At 44.4% G+C, this 25,890-nt stretch overlaps 1 long non-coding RNA gene across 1 annotated transcript; it reads right to left on the reverse strand.

The window, feature by feature from the left end:
* Positions 1 to 20,727: 20,727 nt before the first annotated feature.
* On the reverse strand, positions 20,728 to 25,545 carry LOC116972844. The gene is made up of 3 exons (XR_004411916.1): positions 25,536 to 25,545; positions 25,229 to 25,230; positions 20,728 to 20,821 (listed from the first exon to the last, which is right to left on the reverse strand). It is a non-coding gene; the product is annotated as an uncharacterized LOC116972844 (long non-coding RNA).
* Positions 25,546 to 25,890: the final 345 nt, after the last annotated feature.

Below are 25,890 nucleotides of genomic sequence, written 5' to 3' on the forward strand. Positions count from 1 at the left end.
CTGGTCCCCCTTCACAATGCGATCAGATTACAGAAGAATGGTCTCATCCCGAAACGTCAACCATTCCTTCTCTCCTGAGATGCTGCCTGGCCCGCTGAGTTACTCCAGCATTTTGTGTCTATCTTAGCTTTTTTTAATATCTCTCTTCTGATTAGGGAGATGTATGGAGCTGGGTACAACATTATTTGAAATGGGTCCAATCTATTGTTCAACCGGATGAGGTGCAAACTGAAGCTCAACTTGTAATTGTATCATAGTTAGAAAAGAAAATGACACAAAAAGCAAATATTACACAGCTTTTGGTGCTTAATTCTTATGCTAATTTTGATAAAGATGTTAATCTGCTTGTTCTTCAGATACAAGCTGTTTGAGTTCACCAGCAGTTTCTTTTTATATTTTGGAAGGTATGTTTGCATTATAATTGCCTTCTTCTCAATCATGAACGAAATAATTAAGGCTGCATGTGATCAGGACTGATGTCACTTTATTACCCTTTTTTTTTACAATGAAACAGACATTGTGAATTGCTTAGGGAAGGATTCATATTGTAGCAATGTTACAAAATTTTGAGATTTAAAAAATCAAGTCTGCAATTTATCCCATCAGATAAAGCATACAAAGAAGTTTAATTTGACACCTAATTCACTTTCATATCTTCAGTATTAAAAATGTTATGTCCATTTTCATACTCGGAAATTACCATCTTGTTCCCTATTGTTTTTCCATTGACAACACAAAAGCTGTGATCAAGGACAGTTAAAAGCCCATAACTTTCTTAAAAAGTAAGGGAACTGAATGAAATTTACAGTTATTATACATTGAAGCATTCTGAAACAAATATGAAACAATCTTACTTGGATGACCTGAAATTAAAGCATATAATTAGTTAGTTACCCAATTGTAGCTAATTACAAAATTCAATTACTAGATCTAAACATCTATCCATTTCTTAAGAAAAGGTTAACATCTTTAAAAAGCCTAAGTGTCCAAATAACATTCACAGTGAATTCACAATATAACATGATTTTTAAATCTCTTTGTCATGAATTTATAGGCCAAATGGAAGGAAGTGTTTAATTCCTGCAAATTAATGGGAATTTAAATCATCTTGCGAGTGGGATTTTGTGGAACGCGCTGGTTTGGAACGTTGCGGTTGCAGTGAATTTAAACCCCATATCGGCAGGAAAAATACTGCCAGTTCGTATATTTACATAATCACATTTTCGCAATGTGAAATTTTGATTAAAGGCATCCTAAGAAGCAAGTTTATATGAAAAAATAAACGGCATACCTTGCCTTGTCCCCTACATGAGATCCGTCCCGTTGTCGGCGTTGACGGCATTTGAACATTATTTTAATTTTACTCCAACAATTAAATTATCCAGCGCTAATTTTAATAAACTTAATAAAACGGCAGTCGAACCGATTTTTCTTTAGCAACTAAACAGCCTGACAGAGATCGATTTGAATAGGCTGCAGAAAAATCGCATTTTAAACCCGCCCCCCTCTCAAAGGCGCCAAAGTCGCGCACACGGGCAGTGGCAGAACTGCAGCGCCGCTGAAGGTAAGTTTTGTAACATACCTACATATTGCAGGACATTTACTTTTCATCTGACAAGATTACTTTGGACAGCTGAGGATGCCCAGCATTTCCCATATTTAATATCAGAATTCCAATATCTACAATATTTTGATTTTGGAGGATTATCACAGGTTGGTGTAAAATAAAATGATGTAGCTAAATAACAATGAAAGAGGTTACTTGGCATCTATAATATCCTTCTTCTGCTGCCTACCTCCCCACATTTGGATTGAGGATGAGTTAGTTCAACTCCAGTTCCATGGGTGACTGATTAGGCTAAAGATCAACCTCCAGACTGTCATGGATGGTTCAGGAGGTGCATAACTGGGACAGACAGACGATATCAACTTCCTCAGTTCCAAGGATTGACTGATTAATTGAAAGATACCACAAGGAAACGGATTATTTGACCCGCTGAGTCCACATCGATCATCAATCACCCATGCACACTAGTTCTATGTTATCGAAACATAAACATAGAAAATAGGTGCAGGAGTAGGCCATTCGGCCCTTCGAGCCTGCACCACCATTCAATATGATCATGGCTGATCATCCAACTCAGTATTCCATACCTGCCTTCTCTCCATACCCCCTGATCCCCTTAGCCATAAGGGCCACATCTAACTCTCTCTTAAATATAGCCAATGAACTGGCCTCAACTACCTTCTGTGGCAGAGAATTCCACAGATTCACCACTCTCTGTGTAAAAAATGATTTTCTCATCTCAGTCCTAAAAGACTTCCCTCTTATCCTTAAACTGTGACCCCTAGTTCTGGACTTCCCCAACATCGGGAATAATCTTCCTGCATCTAGCCTGTCTAACCCCTTAAGAAATTTGTAAGTTTCTATAAGATCCCCCCTCAATCTTCTAAATTCTAGCGTGTACAAGCTGAGTCTATCCAGCCTTTCTTCATATGAAAGTCCTGCCATCCCAGGAATCAGTCTAGTGAACCTTCTCTGTGCTCTCTCTATGGCAAGAATGTATTTCCTCAGATTAGGAGACCAAAACTGTACGCAATACTCCAGGTGTGGTCTCACCAAGACCCTGTACAACTGCAGTAGAACCTCCCTGCTCTTATACTCAAGAATACTGCTCTCATCCCACTTTCACATCCACTCGCTACAGAACAGGGGAAATTTACAGAAGCCAATTAATGTTTGAAGAAGGCTCGTGACCTGAAATTTCACCCATTCCTTCTCTCCAGAGATGCTGCCTGTCCCGCAGAGTTACTCCACTATTTTGTGTCTATCTTCGGTGTATAAAAATAGCATCTGCAGTTCCTTCCTACACATAACCTACAAATGTGGGAGGAAACCGGAGCACCCGGAGGAAACACACGCGGTCACAGGGAGAGCATGCAAATTCCACACACAGAGTGCCCGAGATCAGGATGCAACCCGCATTTCTGGTGCTGAAAGGCAACAGCTCTACCAGCAGCCCCAATCTATCCATTCAAATAAAGCCTCTCCTCTCTGGAATAATCCTAGTAAATCTCTTCTGCCCCCAGCTAAACACTTCACATCTTCCCTAAGGTGTGGTACATACTACTACTTTACTACTTTATTAATTTATTGTAGTCAAAATGGCGGCGCACACAGTTGCAGCGGCTCGATGTCCTCCCGGTCAGTGTTTCGTGTTTTTTGTGTATGTGTGCGTGTTGTTTTGTGCCCTGTGTACTTACTGTCGGGCGAACAACGTCTACGGCCGGCAGGATCTTTTTAGGATTGGAGCCGGTCGCGAACGGGGGGTTACCGCCGAGTTTGTCCGCTCATACAAGTTCCCGGCGGACATAGCGAGGAGCCCCGACTCTCCGTGGATCACCATCCCCGCGGGGAGGAGGCGAAGGCGGCGCAGAGAGAGAAGGCAAAAGCGAGGCGGCAGGGCCGGCGCTCTGGTCAGGCTACGGAGGCAGCCACTGAAACCACCGCTTCCCAGCCTGTTTCTCACCAACGCCAGATCCCTCGCTAACAAAATGGACGAACTGAGGCTGCAGACTGCAGCTAACAACGCCGTGAAGGACAGCTGTATCCTGTTGATCACGGAGACCTGGCTTCATTCTTTCATTCCGGACTCTGCTATCGAGCTAGCAGGCTACACAGCACAGCGTCATGACAGGACAAGAGACTCCGGTAAGAGCAGAGGTGGAGGGCTCTGTGTGTACGTGAACAACACCTGGTGTACAAACACAGTGATTGTGGACAGTCACTGCTCCCCGGACCTGGAGTATGTGACTGTTAAATGCAGGCCCATTTATCTCCCTAGAGAGTTTACTGTTGTCATGATAACTGCTGTGTACATACCACCGGATGCAAATGCTAACTCGGCTATCGGATATTTGTATGGTAGCACTAGCAGTCAACAGAGCATATATCCTGACGGTGTTCACATCATAGCAGGGGACTTTAATCATGCGGACTTGAAGAAAATGCTCCCCAAATTCTACCAGCATGTTAAATGTGCTACAAGAGGAGCTAACACACTGGACAAGGTCTACTCCAACATCAAGCTGGGCTACAGGGCTAGACCACTACCACACCTGGGTCAGTCGGACCATATGTCCCTGTTTTTAATTCCTGCATATGCCCCCCTCAGGAAAACTGCTCCTACCATTACAAAGACCATCACAACCTGGCCTGATGGTGCATCTCAACAGCTGCAGGACTGCTTCGACAGGACCAACTGGGATGTGTTTGAACACCGGGACCTGGAGGTGTTCACAGACAGTGTACTGTGTTACATTAAAAACTGCATGGACACGGTCACAGTGGACAAACGCATCCGGGTCTACCCCAACCAGAAGCCCTGGATGACCCGGAAGGTCCAGCAGCTGTTAAAAGAGAGGAACACCGCTTTTAGGTCTGGCGATAGGGCTTTATACAGCACGGCCCGAGCTAACCTGAAGAGAGGCATCAGAGAGGCCAAATCAGACTACAGGAGGAAGATAGAGGACCACCTGGACAGCAACAACAGCAGGCAGGTGTGGCAGGGGATCCAGTACCTCACCAACTACAAGACCAACCTTGGAGCTGCTGAAGGTGACGCCTCGTTGGCAGAGGAGCTGAACCTCTTCTTTGCTCGCTTTGAAGTGGAGCCACCCGAGACAGCCACATCACACCACATGGTCCACAGCAGCCTAACCATCAAGATAGAGGAGCATGAGGTGAGGTGCACGCTGCGGGCCATCAATCCAAGGAAGGCTACTGGACCCGACGACGTCTCTGGACGCGTGCTGAAGGACTGCGCTGACCAGCTGGCTGGAGTCTGTACGAGGATTTTCAACCAGTCTCTGGCCCAGTCCACTGTTCCACCCTGTCTGAAGTCCGCAACCATAGTCCCCTTGCCCAAAAAACCCCACATTTCCAGCCTCAACGACTACCGGCCAGTCGCACTCACACCAGTGGTGATGAAGTGTTTTGAAAAACTGGTCCGGGGTCACATCACATCACTCCTGCCCCGAAGCTTTGACCCCCACCAGTTTGCGTACAGAGCGAATAGATCTACAGAGGACGCTGTAGCCACAGCTCTCCATGCTGCACTGTCCCACCTGGAGCAGCGGGGGAGCTACGTGCGGATGCTCTTTGTGGACTACAGCTCTGCCTTTAATACCATCCTTCCCCACAAACTGGTGGACAAACTGGGGGACTTGGGACTTCCACACTCCACCTGCATGTGGATAAATAGCTTCCTGTCGGGTCGCAGCCAGAGAGTCAGAGTGGGCCATCACACATCCACGGCCCTCAGCCTCAGTACCGGCTCTCCACAGGGCTGCGTGCTGAGCCCCCTGCTCTACACCATCTACACACATGACTGCATCCCCGCCCACCACAGAAACACCATTGTCAAATTTGCGGATGACACTACGGTGGTGGGACTCATCTCCGGGGGGGACGAGTACGCCTACCGGGATGAGGTGGAGCAGCTGACAGTGTGGTGTGGAGAAAATAACCTGCTCCTTAACACCTTAAAGACCAAGGAGATAATAATAGACTTCAGGAAGAATAAAACGGACATGGTACCATTAATTATCAGAGGGGACTGTGTGGAGAGGGTGGCGGATTTCCGCTTCCTGGGAATCCATATTGAGGAGGACCTGACGTGGAGCGTGAACACCTCTGCGCTGCTGAAAAAGGTCCAGCAGAGACTGCACTTCCTGAGGGTGCTCAGGAAGAATAACATCACTCAGAGACTGCTGCTGTCCTTTTATCGGTGCTCCATTGAGAGCCTCCTAACATACTGTGTATGCGTATGGTACACCAGCTGCACAGCGGCTCAGAGGAAAGCGCTCCAGAGGGCCATTGACAACGCCCAGAGGATTGTCGGATGCCCTCTCCTTACCTTGGAGGACTTACACAGTTCCCGCTGCATCAAAAAATCCCAGAGTATTATAAAGGACATTTCCCACCCCGGACACTCCCTGTTTGAACTGTTACCGTCAGGCAGATGGTACAGATCTACAAGGACAAGGACAAACAGACTTAAAAACAGTTTTTACCCCACTGCTATAAAGGCACTAAATGTAGCCGCCAAGGAACGCAGGGGCGATACATACATACATGAAATCGACAGAAGGATGTAGGGCTGGGTGTTTATGCGTGCTATTTTTATGATATTTATTTTAGTTGTTTATCTTTTTAAATATTTTACTTTGTATGTATCGTTAGCTTTTGGAAATGTTTGAATGGTGCACTGACTGGCTGACATTTTACAATTTCGTTGTACATGGTTCATGTTACAATGACAATAAAGAAACTATTCTATTCTATTATTGAACATGTTAAAAAATACAAACACAAATAAACTTGTAAGCAATAAAAAAAGAAAATAAAACACAAAGGAAAACAAACAAATAAGTAACTCAAATAATATAAATAATATCGTTCATGTTCAAAAGGGGTAAGAAGAAGTTCGAAAACTTTTCTGGTCCTACCCCCTCTTATTTTCTATACATTTTCATGGAAAAACAAAATAATGGGAACAAATGGACCCAAAATCTGTTGAACAGTCCACGAACAAGAAATAACCAAACAGAAAAGAAAATCACTGGTCCAGCTCATAACCATTCAATCTTTTGTTTCTGAAGAGTGTTTTTAGTTTGAATAGAGTCTTACATTTTTTCAGCTCATCGTGGCAGTTACTCCAGAGACTAACACCCTTTGCTGTAACACAATGGAGTTTTGCATTAGTTCTTATTGCCGGTTTTTCAAATATACAGGTTCCTCTCAGGTTGTGTTCAAGAAGGAACTGTTCCTTCCTCTGGCCCCAACTCCCATCCCTGCCGGGTGTTCACCATCCCCCCCGACCTCCCCCTCTCCCACACCGTACGGTCTGTCCTCAGCAGAGTTCTTACCTTTGTCCCCCTCCGTCCCCATCTCAATGAGTTCCGCGCCCACCATGACTTGGAGCGCTTCTACCGTCGCCTCCACCTCTGCACTTCCATGGGAAGGAGTCCTCGCCCCCCAATGATGACCCTTTTTCCCATCTCCAACGCACCCCCTCCTCGTGGAACCCCTCTCGTAAAGTCCCGGCTCTGGAACTCTTTATCCAGAACTGCCGACGCGACGTCAACCGCCTCAACTTCTCCACTCCCCTGTCTCACTCTAATCTCTCACCCCCTGAACGCACTGCCATTGAATCACTCCGCAAAAACCCAGATTGGGTTATCAAACCAGCCGACAAGGGAGGTGCCGTGGTAGTCTGGCGCGTCGATCTCTACAAAGCTGAGGCCTCGCGCCAACTCTCAGACAACTCCTCCTACTTACCCTTGGACCATGACCCCACTGACGAGCACCAGGCCACCATATCTAGCACCATCACCAACTTCATCAATTCCCACGCCCTGCCCGACCAAGCTTCCAACCTCATCGTTCCCCAGCCCCACATGGCCCGTTTTTACCTTCTCCCCAAAATCCACAAACCCGGCTCTCCCGGCAGACCCATTGTCTCTGCTTGTTCGTGCCCCACCGAACTCATCTCCACATACCTTGACTCCATCCTATCCCCCTTGGTCAAATCCCTTCCCACCTATGTTCTAGACACCTCAGACACTCTCCGCCGCCTCCGCGCATTCCACTCTCTGGGCCCTCACTCCCTCATCTTCACCACGGATGTCCAGTCACTCTACACCTCCATCCCCCACCAGGATGGCCTCAAAGCCCTCCGGTTCTTCCTCGACCAGAGGAGCAACCTATACCCAGCCACTGACACCCTCCTCCGCCAAGCGGAGTTGGTCCTCACCCTCAACAACTTTACGTTTGACTCCTCCCATTTCCTCCAAACACAAGGCGTAGCTATGGGCACACGCATGGGCCCCAGCTACGCCTGCCTCTTTGTCGGGTACGTTGAACAATCCTTGTTCAATATGTACCAGGGCCCCATCCCCGACCTCTACCTCCGTTACATTGATGGCTGCTTTGGGACCACCTCCTGCACCCACACACAACTGACTGACTTCATCCACTTCACCACCAACTTCCATCCGGCACTCCAATACACCTGGACCATTTCCGACACTTCCCTACCATTCCTTGACCTCACCATCTCCATCGCAGGGGACAGACTTCTGACCGACATACACTACAAACCAACTGACTCACATGGCTATCTGGACTACACGTCTTCCCACCCTGCCCCCCTGTAAAGACTCCATCCCCTACTCCCAATTCCTCCGCCTACGCCGCATCTGCTCCCAGGATGAGACGTTCCACACCAGGGCATCGGAAATGTCCTCGTTCTTCAGGGCACGGGGGTTCCCCTCAGCCACCGTAGATGAGGCTCGCACCAGGGTCTCGTCCATACCCCGCAACACTGCTCTCTCTCCCCATCCCCCGCACACTCGCAACAAGGGCAGAGTCCCCCTAGTCCTCACCTTTCACCCCACCAGCCGGCAAATACAACACATAATCCTCCGCCATTTCCGCCACCTCCAACGTGACCCCACCACTCGCCACATCTTCCCATCTTCCCCCCCATGTCTGCCTTCCGCAAAGACCGCTCCCTCCGCAACTCCCTCGTCAATTCTTCCCTTCCGTCCCGTACCACCCCCTCCCCGGGCACTTTCCGTTGCAACCGCAAGAAATGCAACACCTGTCCCTTCACCTCCCCCCTCGACTCCATTCAAGGACCCAAGCAGTCGTTCCAGGTGCGACAAAGGTTCACCTGTATCTCCTGCAACCTCATCTACTGCATCCGCTGCTCTAGATGTCAGCTGATTTACATCGGGGAGACTAATGCGGAGGTTGGGCGATCGTTTCGCTGAACACCACCGCTCAGTCCGCAATAACCTACCTGAACTCCCGGTGGCTCAGCACTTCAACTCCCCCTCCCATTCCCAATCCGACCTCTCTGTCCTGGGTCTCCTCCATTGCCAGAGTGAGCAACACCGGAAATTGGAGGAACAGCACCTCATATTCCGCCTGGGTTGCTTGCGTCCGGATGGCATGAACGTTGAATTCTCCCAGTTTTGCTAGCCCTTGCTGTCTCCTCCCCTTCCTTAATCCTCGAGCTGTCTCCTCCCATCCCCCCACCCTCGGGCTCCTCCTCCTCCCTTTTTCCTTCCTTCTCCCCCCCCCACCCCCCATCAGTCTGAAGAAGGGTTTCGTCCCGAAACATCGCCTATTTCCTTCGCTCCATAGATGCTGCTGCACCCGCTGAGTTTCTCCAGCATTTTTGTGTACCTTCCTCTCAGGTTGTGTTTGCTTTCTCTCCGTTGGAACAACCCCTGGATATTACAAGGCAATTGCTGATTAGCTGCTTTGAACATAATTTGGATAGTTTTATAATCTGTCAGATCTTGAAAGTTTAATGTTTTTAGTCTGATAAATAATGGTTTTGTTGATTGTCTGTAGGTGGTTTTATGTATAATTCGTATTGCTCTTTTTTGGAGGATGAAGATTGGATGTGTATTTGTTTTGTATGTGTTCCCCCATACCTCCACACAGTAGATCATGTATGGGAGTATGAGGGAGCAGTACAACATATACAGGGAGGCTTGATTTAGTAGGTCTCTGGCTTTATTCAGTATTGCAATTGATTTGGATATTTTGGCTTTAATATAATTTATGTGAGGTTTCCAAGTTAATTTGTTGTCAATTAATAAGAAATTTTATTTCAGATACTCTTTCTATTTCTGTGCCATTTATCATGAGCTTTTTCTCTGTGTTGGTTGATCGATTTTCAAATATTATGAATTTTGTTTTACTTAAATTCAATGTGAGTTTATTTTCGTCAAACCAGATCTTCATCCTGCTCAATTCCTTTTCCATATTATCCATGAGCTGTTCCAAGTTGTCTCCACAGCAGAGTAAGTTAGTATCATCAGCGAAGAGAATAGTTTCAAGAGTTTTTGACACTTCACATATATTATTGATATACAAAATGAATAATAATGGCCCTAACACTGAGCCCTGGGGCACCCCACACGTAACCTGCAGTGATTGTGATTTATGGTTTTGTATTTCGACATATTGTTCCCGGTTCTGTAGGTAGCTGGATAGCCATGATAGTGTGATGCCTCTAATGCCATATCTTGGTAGTTTCTTTATTAATAACTCGTGGTCTACGGTGTCAAATGCTTTTTTTAAGTCCAAAAAAATCCCTACTGCATACTCTTTATTTTCTATTGCCTTAGTAATTTTTTCTATAAATTCAATAATTGCAAATGAAGTTGTTCTGTTAGCTCTAAAACCATATTGTTGTTCGTACAGTATGTTATGTTTGGTGATAAATTCGTCCAGTCTTGTGTAAAATATTTTTTCCAGTATTTTGGAGAACTGTGGAAGCAATGAAATGGGTCGGTAATTTGAAAGTACATGTTTGTCTCCAGTTTTATATATTGGTATGACTTTAGCTGTTTTCATTTTGTTGGGAAATACACCGGTTTGAAGGGACTGATTACAAATGTGAGTCAGAGGTCTTGCTATGCATTCTATAATGTTTTTAACTGTAAACATGTCAATATCATGACAGTCTGTGGATTTCTTACTCTTGAGTTTTTTTACAGTGTCAATAATTTCTTTTTCTTCAGTCCCTCTTATAAATATTGTATCCTTTACATATATCTCTTTACTTTCTACACCATCGCTGCTACCAGTCTTTGCAATTTTACCGGACAAATCAGGACCAACACCAACAAAGAATTTGTTTAATTCGTTTGCAGCTGAGGCCATATCAGTGATTATTGTGTTGTTTTTATACAGGAAATGGTTTGGGTATTGTGCCTTTCCATTTCCTTTTTTAATTATGGCATTTAATACATTCCATGTATCTTTAATATTGTTTTTGTTGTTCTCCAGTAACTGCGACCCTGCATCACCCGGCGTGGCTTAATGGCCACGGGACAATTCGCCATCGCCCGCCGGGGGCTTTGACTTTGACTCTGACATTGGGGGGAGAGTGCAGTGGAGAGAGAAGTTTTGTGGCCTTCCATCACAGCAATGTGATGGATGTTTATGTAAATTATGTTGTGTCTTGGGTCTATTTGTTTGTAATGTATGGCTGCAGAAACGGCATTTCGTTTGGACCTCAAGGGGTCCAAATGACAATAAATTGAATTGAATTGAATTGAATTGAAAAAAAAAATTACTATAGTGATCGATTTTGCTGCATCTCATGATTTTTAGTTTGTTTTTATATGTCTTATATTTTTCTTCAGCTTCTGATGTTCTTTTCTTTAAAAAAAATTTGTACAATAATTTTTTTTCCTTACATGCATTTAATATTCCTTTAGTTATCCATGGTTTATCAGCATATTTATCTGCATACACAATTCCAGTTGTTTTTTCTGAAGATTTGTCATGATTTCCCAGTCTAATATTCTTTAGAAAACCAGAATATTTTTTAATCGTTTTCTCAAGCTGCCCTATCACTTTCAGTAATTTATTTCAGTGTATCCATGTGGAGAATTGTTACTGCATCTTTTCTACCATTGTGTTTTCTAGTTCATGTAACATTCCTCTTTCTCATAGAATCATACAGCATGATAACAGGCCCTTCGGCACAACCTCATGCCCCATTTACACCAGTCCCGTCTGCCCCCATTTGATCGATCTATCTATCTATACATCCATCCATCCATCCATCCATCCATCCATCCATCCATCCATCCATCCATCCATCCATCCATCCATCCATCCATCCATCCATCCATCCATCTATCCATCTATCTATCTATCCATCTATCCATCTATCCATCTATCCATCTATCCATCTATCCATCTATCTCTAAAACTCTGATCTTGTGCTCTTGCGGTTTGCGGGTTTTTTCTCTTTGTGCAAAAACAGTACGCAATAGTGCTACGATTTTTCGCCAGGTTACTCACCGTTCTCCTGTGCTGTGAGTGCAATAAGTTTTGTTCTGATCGGTGGTATATTGTAAAAGTTATCGAGGTTTAAAAATCTTTAAAACCGCGAATGCGTAGATTCCATCAGTCAGCGCCACACAGATTGGTATCTCTTCTCCTGTCAGTCAATGCCACAGCCAGGATGGTGATGCCCCTTCCTGCCCCACCAGCAGCGTCCTGTCCCGCCTCACTTACAAACTCCTCTCTCCCCTCCTCTCAGTAACTTGTCTATCATCTCCCGCACCGTCGGTGGCGTCCGCGAGGGGGGGTTCAGTGGAGGTCCAGGGTGGCCCTGGTCCCGTCAACTCTCCTTCATCACTCACCCCTCTCCTCGCCCGCCTTCTGTGGCAATGGCAGTCCTGTCTACCAGTCCCCCGGGTCCGTCTCCTCCTCTGCCGCCATTGCGGTAACTCACCCTCACGGCCTTCTCGGAGGAGATTTTCTCCACCAGCTCCCCCCCATCCTCTCCCTCTATTCCCCCTCCTCCCCAATCATGATGAACACAGACTCCATCCCCCCCCCCTCCCCGCGACCCAGCAGCGACAGCGAGCAGGTGGGCACGTAGACGGGTGGGCAGGGCGGGGACGGGCCGAGCAGCAGCAGCAGGCGTGCGGGCAGGGCAGGGATGCATCGAGCAGCAGCAGCGGTCGGACAGGGAAGGGTCGAGTGGCGGCTGAGCCGGACTGGGCAGAGGGGGGGTGGGAGAGTCCGGTTGCAGGGTGGCTGAGCAGTTTGCGCAGAGTTTGTGTAACTATCACACACACACACACACACACACACACACACACACACACACACACACACACACACACACACACACACACACACACACACACACACACACACACACACACACACACACACAATGCATACTGGTCCAATCGTGAAGTCAACGGGATCTAAACCAAAGATTATAGAGCGGAGCAGGATAGTCCACTCGTCAAAAAAGCAGTAGTAGGTCAAGGGTAATCCTCAGCGCCATTTCCGTAACCGGCTTCCGTCTCCGCTCCAATCTTTGGTCATGGCGTCCGCTCTATGATCTTTGGAGTGGACCATCTTGCTCCGCTGTATGATCTTTGGGTTACACCGAAGATAGACACAAAAAGCTGGAGTAACTCAGCGGTTCAGGCCAGGCAGCATCTCTGGATAGACTGAATGGGTGACGTTTCGGGTCGAGACCCTTCTCATCCAGGTGTTAGATAAAGTTAATTATTTTTCTTTTGATTACCTATAATTGTACCGTGCTCTAAAACTGCAGACACTAGCTTCAGCAGGACACAGTTCTGAATCGCTAAAGACCGATGCATTTCATCTGCCCAAGTGCGTGCCACACACAGAACTGTCGCGGTTCATAATGGATCGTATTGGGAGTAAAATCAAATTATAATCTGATGCTTCTTGCAGCAGTTTCTTGATTGTGAATTAGGAATTTATGCACTCAGGACATTTTTCCTCGATTTTTGTTTTGGGAAAATATAATTGGTTTCTATTTTAAATGGTTTACACCGTTAACTAATCACAACAAGTAAACTCTTTTAAAAACATGTTGTTCCTGCAATTTATTATTTACGCGTTTTTAAAAAAATATATATGAATACCAATTAGCAGAATACAGGGTAACCAGCTATGACCATGTGTGACTAATTATTTTACAGCAAATAAATATTTAGATTTTAAAACGCAGGCATTTTAAGCGTCGGATTACAGTAACGGTGCCTCAACATTAAATGTTCCATTTCTCTACAAATCTCCCAAAATGCTACCCATAATTTAAAAAATATTTCGAATTCCGTGTAAACGTCTATCACTTTTATTTATTCGACCCAAAATGAAAAGGCAACATGTTGATAAAATGCTAATCATTACAAGCTTTTTTGGTTGTTTGTGGCAAGAATCTTCATGTTGTATTGTCATTTGCCTTTACCCGCATTAAAATAAGTAAGAAAATAACTCTACTGGGCTAAGTGCAGCGAGATTCGGAATTGCTGTATTTTTCACCCATTCAAACGGGCCCCAAAGCATTGTGTGCGCCGATTTTAGAAACTGTCATATGTATGAAAACAGGGGAATGAAGCATGTATTTACTGGTGATTAATACACGCCAGGATCGGTTTCAACGCGGGATGAAGTTAAGTACATAAACTGGAGCCAGGTGCATTAATCATCCTTGAACACACGCTGTTGCATTTCGATCGCCAATTGTACGCTCGACTGGACAGACTGATGCGTGTATCGGAAAGAACCGAAGATAGACACAAAATGTTGGAGTAACTCAGCGGGACGGGCAGCATCTCTGGAGAGAAGGAATGGGTGACTTTTCGGGTCGAGACCCTTCTTCAGACTGAAAGGCTTGGGAAAGGGACCTGTCCCACTGAGTTACTCCAGCATTCTGTGTATATCTTCAGTTTAAACCAGCATCTGCTGTTCCTTCCAAAGCATTGCCTTCTCCTTCATGCCATTTTAATTCAAATTGTAGATAATGCAGGCCATTGAAATATTGGAAGGGTACATCAATACCAACGCTTAAAATGTGGATTGCAAGTATGTTGGACACCGCTCATCTTGAGGAAATGCGATTCCTCCTAATGGATAAATCAGACCAATTCATAACGAGTTGGTCTCCATTCGTCGTTTTTTTGGAATCATATGGTGCAACACAATTGTAAAAAATAACTTTCAGGACTGGACGAGGGTTGGTCAAGATTATAAATAATGATCTCCTTTTCTTTTTTATTTTATTTTATTTTCTCTATTCTCTCTCTCAACTTTCTTCATTTACTCGTTTTCCTTTTTCACACACTATATATTTCACATCTTTCTATCCTTTACTATCTAACTTCTTTTTCTTATTCTAATCTTTTTTCAGTGTAATAAAAAAAAAAAGAAGAAGTTGTACATAAAATGTATTATGAAAATATATATTAGGCACTTTGGTGCCATATGACTGTACTTACTTCTAATAAAATAAAATATTAAAAAAAACAAAAAAACCTATCCTATCCATGTACCTGTCCAAATGTCCCTAAACACGATCATAGCACCTGCCTTGGCTACTTCTTCTGGCAGCTCGTTCCATACACCCACCAACCTTTCTGTAAAAAAAGTTGTCCTCTCGGATTCCTATTAAATCTTTCCTCCTTCACCTTAAACCTATGCCCTCTTGATTACCTTACTCTAGTCGAAAGTGTGCATTTATCCAATCTATTCCTCTCAGGATATTGTACACCTCCATAAGACCACCCCTCATCCTCCTGTGCTTCAAGGGATAAAGTCCAAGCCTGCTCAACCTCTCTCTATAACTCAGCTGTAGTAGAATGTCCAAAAGTTACGTTGCAGGAGTATTATGAACATTCGTGTTCTTGGTTCTTGGTTTCTTGGTCCTCCAAAATATTCCAAATGGAATTTAAACTGGAGGTGGTGGAGGGAGGACTTAAGCCAGAAAGGGTTATTGGGAAGAAAGAGCTACTTTAAATTTAGTTGCATCTGGTTGGGTAACTATAGTAGGGTGGAGATTATTCCATGCTTTAATTGTGCGGGGGAAGAACGAATTGCTGTACACATCTGTCTTTGTAGCTGGGATCACAAATTGGATTGAATGCCCTCGTCAGCTCTTAATTGGTTTGAGTTTGGTGTAGGTCTTGTAATCTATGACCATTTAACATTTTGTAAAAACAGGCCAAACGGTGAGCTTCACGTCTGTCTTGGAGAGGGTTCCACCCCAGAGAATTCAGAAGTTTGGTGACACTCGCTTCTCTCTCATAGGTGCTAGTAACAAATCAGGCTGCCTGTCTTTGGACACGTTCGATGGAAGAAATGTTTTTATTTGTGTATGGGTCCCATGCTGCAACTGCGTAGTCCAAATGAGGTCTATCGAGGGTGAAGTATAGCTTCTCCTTGACAGAAGTTGAACAATTATGAAAGTTGCACCTCAGAAAATTTAGGACACCTGTTGCTTTCACCGTTGCATGATGAGTCTGACCATTCCAACGCAGATCATTCTGCAATTTGATGCCAAGATACTTGAGGGTCACAGATCCAAAGATTTTCCATAGATGCTGCCTAATAGGCTAATTTCTGCAGCATTTTCTGTACTTATTTTAGAATTCCAGTATTTGCTGATTTTTTTTATTTTCAATAAAAATAATGTCTTCAGTTCTATCAGCAATGTGGGATATAGGCAGCTTAGTCTGGGGGGAAATATTAACAACAGTAACCTTTTTCAAATTTAAGGGTTATATTGAAAAAGTGTTTGGCACAGTTTAATGGAATATTTAGTTTGGTGCCTGTGGGGAACTAACACTTGCTAATAACATAAATCAATTTAGATTATGTTAAGGTGAACAAATGCCAGTGACACTCGATATTGCCATACATTTTAAGTTCTACCCTTCAATTCTTCAGGCATTAATACGTTACTCTAAAAAACGAATTAAAGTTACTTTTTTTTAAAAGTTATGTGAGGACAAAAACTAGATGTTGGCAACAAAGGAGAAAGAAACATGCCATGCAAGTGAAAGTAAAATATTGATTACAATACGATATGATAGAACTTGTAGGTGGTGAATCTATGGAATTCTTTGCCACAGAAGGCCATGGAGGTAAAATCAGTGGATATATTTAAGACAGAGATAGATAGATTATTGACTAGCACGGGTGTCAGAGGTAATGGGGAGAAGGCAGGAGAATTGGGTTAGCAGGGAGAGTTAGATTAACCATGATTGAATGGCTGAGTAGAATTGATTGGCCGAATGGCCTAATTCCACTCCTATCACTTAAGATCTTATGAACTTTATTTATCCCAGGAGGAAAATCGGTCTGCCAACAGTCATAAAATACATCAAGATACATGAAACATGAAATTAAAGTGACAAGTAGAAATCCAGGATTGGGGATGTGCAAAGATTGGGGAGGGGGTGGTGGGGACGGGGGGGGGGGGGGGGGGGGGGGGAGGGGGTGGGGGGGGGGGGGAGGGGGTGGGGGGGACGGGGGGGAATCAGTCTACCCCATGACTGAAAGGGGAGGAGTTGTACAGTTTGATAGCCACAGGGAAAAAGGATCTCCTGTGGCGATGACTATGATGATCAGATGACTAGTTTCTGCAAACTAGGCAGAAAGAGACATATGTTCCTCTGATTAAAATCCAGTTTGATTTGTTGTTTGGATCAATTAACAGTGTCCATGGCCAAATAAGTCAATTGCTGTGTGATATACGACACTGAATATTTAGATATTTGAAGTACAAGCTGGAGCCAGTATCTGTGAGGAGAATAGATGAGTTACCTTTCTTGATATGAACTTCTCATCTTAATTCAATTCCCCTAATAGCAAACAGTGATAGAGGGACAGATAACTAGTAGATAGATAACCTTGGGTGCTGTCTGTGTGGAGTTTGCACATTCTCCCTCTCCCTCAAGGTTCTCTGGGTGCTCCGGGTGCCTCCCATGTCCCAAGAACAAGTTGGTTCAGTAGGTTGATTGGCTTCTGTAAATTGCCCCGAAGGTGTAGGAAGTGGATCAGAAAATGGGATAACATGGAGCTCTTGTGAATGGGTGATCGATGGTCCACGTGGGCTCAGTGGGCTGAATGGCCCGTTTCCATGCAGTATCTAACAATCAATCAATCAAACAATTACCATGAGGCCAAATCAACAGGGTTATCTTAGTGAATTTCTAACTTCACCAATATTGACTGGAACTTGCTCAGTGCCAAAGGCTTAGATGGGACAGCATTTGTTCGGTGTCCCCACGAGGATTTCTTGAGACAGGATGTGGATAGTCCAACCCGAGAAGGGAACGTATGGACTTTGTGTTGCGAAATGAGCCTGGCCAGATGACTGGTATTTCAGTGGAAGAGCATATTGGGGTTAGTAATCACAACGATACATTTCTAGATTTTTTTAATAGGGAGAAGGTTGGACCTTGCGGGTAGGTACTAAATTGCAGGTAAATTACAATGTTATTGGGCAGGAACTTGAGAGAGAACATTGGGAGCAGTTGTTATTGGGCAAGTCCACATCTGATATGGGGTAGTCCTTTAAAACCAATTGATTGAAGTTCCGGACTGGCAGGTTCCAGTAAGGAGGAGGGATAAGGATGGCAAAGTAATGCCCCTGTCCCACTTAGGAAACTGAATGGAAACCTCTGGTGACCTTGCGCCCCACCAAGGTTTCCATGAGGTTCCCGGAGGTTTGGTGCACTCTCCCTAATGGTCGAAAGTGGTTTCCGCGTGGCCGAGGCTTCTTCTATGTTCCTTCGATTATTTCACAAAATCAAAACCGGCTTGATTAAAAATAGGTTGCCGTTTGGTCGAAGCCAGTGGAGGGGGGTCGCTATTACTTACAGGCAGTCCGAAGGCAATCTCCTTCGCTGACCGGCTATTTTGATTGACTCATTGGAGTTTCACGACCTAGAAGGACCCACCGGAAGGTTAAAATGCCCGCTAAACTTTATTAAACTTCTTAAAACTGTCTCTACTCCTTCTCCCCCCTCCTTTTCTCCCCACTTATCTCCCCCTTCTCCCCTTTCTCTTCCCTTTCTCTTCCCTTTCTCTTCCCTTTCTCTTCCCCTTCTCTCTCCCCCTTCTCTCCCCCCTCGCGCGCTCTGTAAAGGACTTACCGTGCTCTGTGGCATCCGTTTTACCTTCCCCTTCATCGCGCAGACAGCGCTCCTCAGCTGTCCATGGCCCCCAACTTTGCGGTGTGTTTGTGTGTGCGTGTGTGTGCGTGTGTATGCGTGTGTGTGTGTGTGTGTGCGGACGGTAGCAAAGATCCTATAGGATCTTTGGTCAGTAGATGCAGCTCACACTTCGGTCGAGGCTTTCCAGGCGAGTGACCAAAACCTCTGGTGACTCATGGAAACCTTGGGTCACGGGCAAGGTCACCAGAGGTTTCCGTTCAGGTTTCCTAAGTGGGACAGGTGCATAAAGGAACCATGGATGACCAAAGAGTTTGCAAATTTGGTCAAAAAGAAAAAGGAAGCGTATGTAAGGTTTAAGAGGCTGGAATCAGACAGGGCCTTTGAAAAATATAAAGAAAGGAAGAAAGAGCTCAAGAGGACAAAATGGACCACAAAATGGTTTTTGCAAATCGGATTAAAGAAAATCCCAAGGCCTTTTAGCCTACAGGAGAAACAAAAGAGTAACCTGGGAGAATGTAGGATCCCGGTCAAGGATAAAGGAGGGTCTTAGGGTCAAGGGATGTAGGCGAGGTACTAGACAAATACTTTGCATCTGTTTTCACTAAGATGAAGGACATGGAGGACAGTGAGATCAGTGTGGTGAAGATGCACGGGCAGTTTGAGATTAAGGAGGAGGAGGTATTTGGGATCTTGAAGAGCATTAAGACGGGTAACTTCCCAGGGCCTGATGGGTTCTAAGCCAGGTTATTGAGAGAAGCAAGACAGGAGATTGTGGGACTCTTGATGAAGGGCTTTGCATCTTCCGTGGCTACAGCCGATGTTCCAGAGTTCTGGAGTGTAGTTAATATTGTTCTTTTGTTTAAGAAGAAAAGTAGTGAGAATCCAAAAAATTATAGGCCAGCTTCACGTCAGTAGCAGGGAAACTATTGGCGAGGATTCTTTGGGATCTGATTTAGAGGAGAATGGGTTAATTATTAACAATCTGGATGGTTTTGTACATTGCAGGTCATGTCTTACTAACTTGATCGAGATTTTTGATGAGGTGACGAAGGTGATCGATGAGGATGATGAGTGCTTGGAATGCAGGGATGGTGTTGGAGATAGATATGATAGTGGCATTTAAGAGACTTGGATAAGCACATGGATATGTAGGGTATGGAAGAATATAGATTATGTGCAGGCAAATAAGGGTTGGCATTAAGTTCAGCACAGACATTGTGGGCCAAAGGGCCTGTTCCTGCGCTGTGCGGTACTGTCCCATGTTCTATGACCTATTAAATGCTTAATTGCGAAATAAGAGATGGCATGCTGTGGAAGGAAGGCAATAAGGGGTTTATAAGGGGAAAATAAAGACATTTACAAGACATGGATGCCAAGAAATAATTTTGCATTACACATTTTTCTTGTTTATTGTGCAAAGGAATTTCATCAAAATTTACTGCATAGTTTTTGTAGAACACTTTATTTCTCCTCATTCCTTAATAACCATATAATAACCAAATAACAATTACAGCACGGAAACAGGCCATCTCGACCCCTCTAGTCCGTGCCGAACACATAATCTCCCCTAGTCCCATATACCTGCGCTCAGACCATAACCCTCCATTCCTTTCCCATCCATATAACTATCCAATTTATTTTTAAATGATAAAAACGAACCTGCCTCCACCACCTTCACTGGAAGCTCATTCCACACAGCTACCACTCTCTGAGTAAAGAAGTTCCCCCTCATGTTACCCCTAAACTTCAGTCCCTTAATTCTCAAGTCATGTCCCCTTGTTTGAATCTTCCCTACTCTCAGTGGGAAAAGCTTTTCCACGTCAACTCTGTACTCTCAGTGGGAAAAGCTTTTCCACGTCAACTCTGTTTAATGTGCACGATACATTTACACAATTTGATTGTAAGGGAAAAAAAGTCATTTGTGTGTTTACCTTACCTGGGTTAACTCTGTTGCACTTAAAATCTTGGGAATCATGCAGAATAAAATATTGTTGCTAGGATCTCAGGCACCAAACATACATTGACCCCCACTCACCTAACCCATATCTCACCAATGCAGTATGTGCTGTGAAGCAGGGGATAATTTATTGGCCCTGGGGTATGGCCGTGGCAGAATAGGTTGGAATAGCAAGACAGAAGAGCACCAAGGCGTAACTAGTAGAGCTACTGCCTCACAGCGCCAGAGACCCCAGCTTGACCCTGATTTCAGGTATTGCCTGTGTGGTTTGCACCATCTCCCTGTGATGGCATGGGTTTCCTCTCGGTGCTTTGGTTTCGTCCCACATCCCAAGATTTGTGGGATTGTTGGTTAATTGGCTTCTGTAAATTGCCCATAGTGCAGTAAGTGGATGTGAAAGTGGGATAACATAGGATGAGTGTGAATGGGTGATCTTTGGTCAGCGTGGACTCGGTGGGCCAAAACGGCCAGTAGCCATGCTCTACAACTAAACTAAACTAAACTAAACTAAACTAAACTAAACTAAACTAAACTAAACTAAACTCAACCAAACTAAACTAAACTAAGCAGATGCACAATAAAAATGTGGCAAAAGTGATCCAGCAGAAAGAATGAAGGCAGCTGGATATCAAGGCAGTGGCAAATATCCTGTTTTGCTTCTGCAGGTGTACAGTTGAGAGCATATTGAATCGTTACAGGTCAGGTCGGGGGGAGGTCCCTCCACGCAGGTACCATGTAATCCCGTGCTACCTGCTCCATGGTCGGATAGTCGGTGACTAAACCATCTCCCCCACCTTGTTTGCCAGGTGTGGAGGGGGCTGTGGACCCCAGCAGGACTATAAACAAGACCTGTCAAAAGGCAGATGAGCTTCTAGTGGGCCAATGGCCATCCACACTTCAGTAGAAGTTGCGATCACTGTCGTACTTAGCATTGTAAGGAATGATGTTGAAGCACACACACCAAAATCCTATACTTCCAGCGGCAGAAGTCCGCCGGAACTAAAGGACAGAGATGTGTGGTGTGTCCGTCACCGTTCCCATTGGAAACCAGCACCACTGCACCTCAACGATGATGAAGGAATCACGGCCTGGTTTGGCAACTTGAGCACCAAGGAATGAAAGAGTTTACACGAAGTGATGGACACTTCCTGGACCATCACAGGTACAGATCTCCTCACCATTGAAGGGATCTATAGGAGGCGCTGTCTCAAAAAGGCAGCCAGCATCACCAAGGACTCACATCACCCTGCCCATGCTCTCATTTTATTTCTGCCACCAGGAAGAAGGTAGAGGAGTCTGAAAACCGCAACCTTCAGGTTCAGGAACAGCTTCTTCCCAACCACCATCAGTCTATTGAACACCACAACCACCAACTAAACATGGAACTATGACCTGTCTTGGTTACACTAGGCACTTTGGGCTTTTGTTTTGTTTTGCACTAATATTGGGGGTTTTATTTGTTTAACTTATTTTTGTTTATTTATTATGTTAGCTATTGAGTACTGTGTGTACAGATCTGTTATCCTGCTGCAAGTAAGAATGTCATTGCTCCCATTCAATACATATAGAGTCATAGGGTCATATATTGTGGAAACAGGCCCTTCGGCACAACTTGCCCACACTTACCATTCAGCCTAACATGTCCGTGCTGCAAAAAATTGTCCCACCAAGCTAATCCCATTTGCCCACACATGGCCTATATCCCTCTAGATCTTTCTTATCCATGTACCTGTCCAAATCTCTTTTAAATGTTGCTATTCTATCTCCTCAATTACCTAATCTGCTGCTTTTCCCATATACCAATCTCCCTCTGTCTGAAAACTTGCCCCCCTCAGATTCCCATTAAATCTTTTCCCTCTCACTTGAAACTTATTCCCTCTAATTCTTGATTCCAATGCCCTGGGTAAGAGCCTTTGGACATTTACTCTATCCATTCCCCATTGACTTTATACACCTTTATAATACCATCTCTCAGCCTCATGTACTCCATGAATAAAGTCCTGGCCTGCTCAGCCTCACCCTATAACTCAGGCCCTCGTGTTCTGGCAACATCCTCGTAATTCTTCTTTGCACTCTTTCCAACTTAATGGCATCTTCCCAATAGCAGGGTGACCAAAACTGAACACATTATTCCAACTGCAGCCTCACTAACATCTTGTACAACTGTAACATAACATATCAACATCTGTACTCAGTTCCCCTATGTCCCCAAAGCTTTCTTCACCACCCAACCTAGCTGCAAAGCCATTTTCGGGGGAACTATGTACTTGCCCTTCTGAATCCCTCCTCTCAACAACACTCGCTAGTGCCTTACGTTTACTGTGTAGGTCCTGCCCTCTTCGACTTCCCAAAATTCAGCAGCTCACACTTTTCTAAATTAAACTCAGCCCATTTACCCACTTTGATTGTTGATAAACATCCTCGTTGTTTTCAATACCACATATTTTGTCAACTGCAAACATTCTCATACAATAGTTGGAGGATTGTGATCAAGTCAGTGCAATCAAGCATCCCACTTGAAACGAGGGAGGCATGTGTTGAAATTGGGAGCAAGGTGAGTTTACCTTACTTCAACTCAAATCTTTGGGCAAGCATGGAGACCCTCTCATAGGGGTTGCATCAAATTCTATACCGAGCACAATGACTGCCTTTTCATTTGCCTTTTTCTCATTATGGTCTAGCTGCACAACGCTTTCTTTTTTGGAGAATGATGTGTGACATCTTTATTGTGGCTTCGCCGATGCAGAGGACAGCTCTACTTATCCGCTAAGTAGACAAGTAGGCTATTATCTAGAAACATAGGCTATCCTCGAGCCCACACTGAGACATTCTTATTCACACAAGCAGAACTAAAATGGTGGACAGGAAAGGAATGACTGGTTCTTATTCCATGTTAACGTCAGGCTTTTGTGCATCATGAACTCAACCCATTTCCCATTTGTACATTCCAAACCAATCAAACAATTGGCCAGAGGAGGCTAAATGCTGGATTGATAAAACCAGAACAAGGGGTCACAGTTTGAGGATAAATCGGAAGTATTTTAGGACTGAGATGAGAAAATCATTTTTTACACAGAGAGTGGTGAATCTGTGGAATTCTCTGCCACAGAAGGTAGTTGAGGCCAGTTCATTGACTATATTTAAGATGGAGTTAGATGTGGCCCTTGTGGCTAAAGGGATCAGGGGGTATGGAGAGAAGGCAGGTGCAGGATACTGAGTTGGATGATCAGCCATGATCATATTGAATGGCGGTGCAGGCTCGAAGGGCCGAATGGCCTACTACCTGCACCTATTTTCTATGTTTCTATGCAATGGATAAATAAACATTTTTTAGGGTAAGGCAGCAGTGAATCGGTGCATTCCCAAAACGTTGCCTATCTTTTTCAGTGTTGTCAGACAGTGTTGTCTAATCACTTGTCTAAATCAAAAAATTGTCCCACCAAGCTAATCCCATTTGCCCACACATGACCTATATCGCTCTAGATCTTTCTTATCCATGTACCTGTCCAAATCTCTTTTAAAGATTGTCTAATCACTTCGACCGCCGGCCTGCGGCCTACACCAGCCTGAAGCCGGCCTGCGGCCTACACCAGCCTGAAGCCGCGGTCTCCGGTGGGGAAGAGCCGATCCTGGACTTATCTTGCCTTTGACTTTGTCCCTTACCATCTGGACGCCCGCAGCAACGGCTGCGGAGGGTGGAGGTCCCGACCACGGGGGAAAATGGAGGAGGTCTGGCCAAGTTCTGTGCCTTCCACCACAGTGATGAATGCTGTGGTGGATGTTTGTGTTACATTTTTATTGTGGTTGTGTGTTCTTTATTATTGTACTGCTGCTGACAACCCAAAATTCCACCATCCCTGGTTGTGTGGCAATAAATTCTATCAATTCAATTCTAACTTCTTCTTTAAGCCGTAAATATTGCATTACTCATACTATATTGTAAGTGGGATTGTATTAGATGGTCAGCAGGACTGGTGGGCGGCAGCTTCGACCACCCCGGGCCGCGGTGTTTGAGCCGCGGGACAGTTTTTAACATCGCCCGGGGGGTATCGCCTCAGCGCAGAGGGAGAAGAGGAGGGAAGAGACTGGAGACCTAAGACTTTTGCCTCCATCACAGTGAGGAGATGTTGGGTGGACTCACTGTGGTGGATGTTAATATGTGTTTATTGTTGTTTTTTATTGTATTGTATTGTATGTATGACTGCTTCAATTTCGTTCAGATTTCGGTCTGAATGACATTAAAGGTTATCTTATCTTATCTTAACATGGATAATGCAGAACAAAAGGCCTGTTCCTGCACTGAATGACTCCATAATATTACCAATATGTTAAAGCTGCTGTAAAATTAGAGGTCTTGAGAGATGTTCTACTCTTGGGATGCAAAGTAAATACGCGAAGCAGTATCTGGATTGGTTATTTATTTTTCAGCCTGCAGAGCATGGTAGGGCAACATCTGACACCATTGTATTCTATTCATAGCACACACAACACCCAGACTGACTACATTGATTAATAAGACATATTCCTTGTTGATGAGTGGGGAATTGGTGTGGAGAGACCATGAGCAGAGTGGCAAATCTGTGAACATGCCTGTAATATTTTACAAGCTAATATTTTACATGTGCAAAACTAGTTTATGGGCAGTTTTTCCAGCGCTGTTGAGTTCACCCCCTTTGTATAAATTTGTAACAGTAAAACCAAATTATATTACAGAACCACTTTATTGAAAATAGTTCTTTAATATAAATTGGATGTGAGCAAAATTGTTCATTTAAAGCCAAATGGTGCTACATTAAAGGCAGTTGTGTGTCAATTTAAATCTGATTGAGATTGCTCAAACACATTTAACTTTCATCCATTAGGCTGGATTTGAGTTAGAGCAGTATTTGTAACTGTAGAATGCAGTCCACTTCTAACTAAACACATACATGCTGCCGATCCTATGCCCAGAGTGCTGTCAAAAACATCAGTAAGTTATTATGATTTGTGTAAAAAAATATTTTATGATGTTTCCTTCCAGCACCTCATACCCCTAGCAATTCTCTCCTTTGCAACCACTTCACCACCACATCACACAACGCTCCATACCCCCAATTCCTCACCACCTCTGTGAACTGGAATTACCCTGAGGTCCTTGAAAACAAGAAGAAAACCTTTTGGTTATGTTTGTCGTTGGCTAGCCATGCACAACCAATTTAATGCATGTTCACAAGCAACATTGTGTATCTAGCCCAGATTACCAGGGTAGGTAATTCAAGCCAGCTTGCATTTTAAAATGCAGGAAACAAGTTGGATAGATATCTGTTGAGACTGTAATTATGGGTTTCAAGAGTTTGCAAGGTGCTAGTCATCCTAATAGTGGATGGTGCAGGTAAATT

Source organism: Amblyraja radiata, chromosome 5, assembly GCF_010909765.2.
Source record: "Amblyraja radiata isolate CabotCenter1 chromosome 5, sAmbRad1.1.pri, whole genome shotgun sequence".
In the NCBI taxonomy this organism is placed as follows: domain Eukaryota; kingdom Metazoa; phylum Chordata; class Chondrichthyes; order Rajiformes; family Rajidae; genus Amblyraja; species Amblyraja radiata.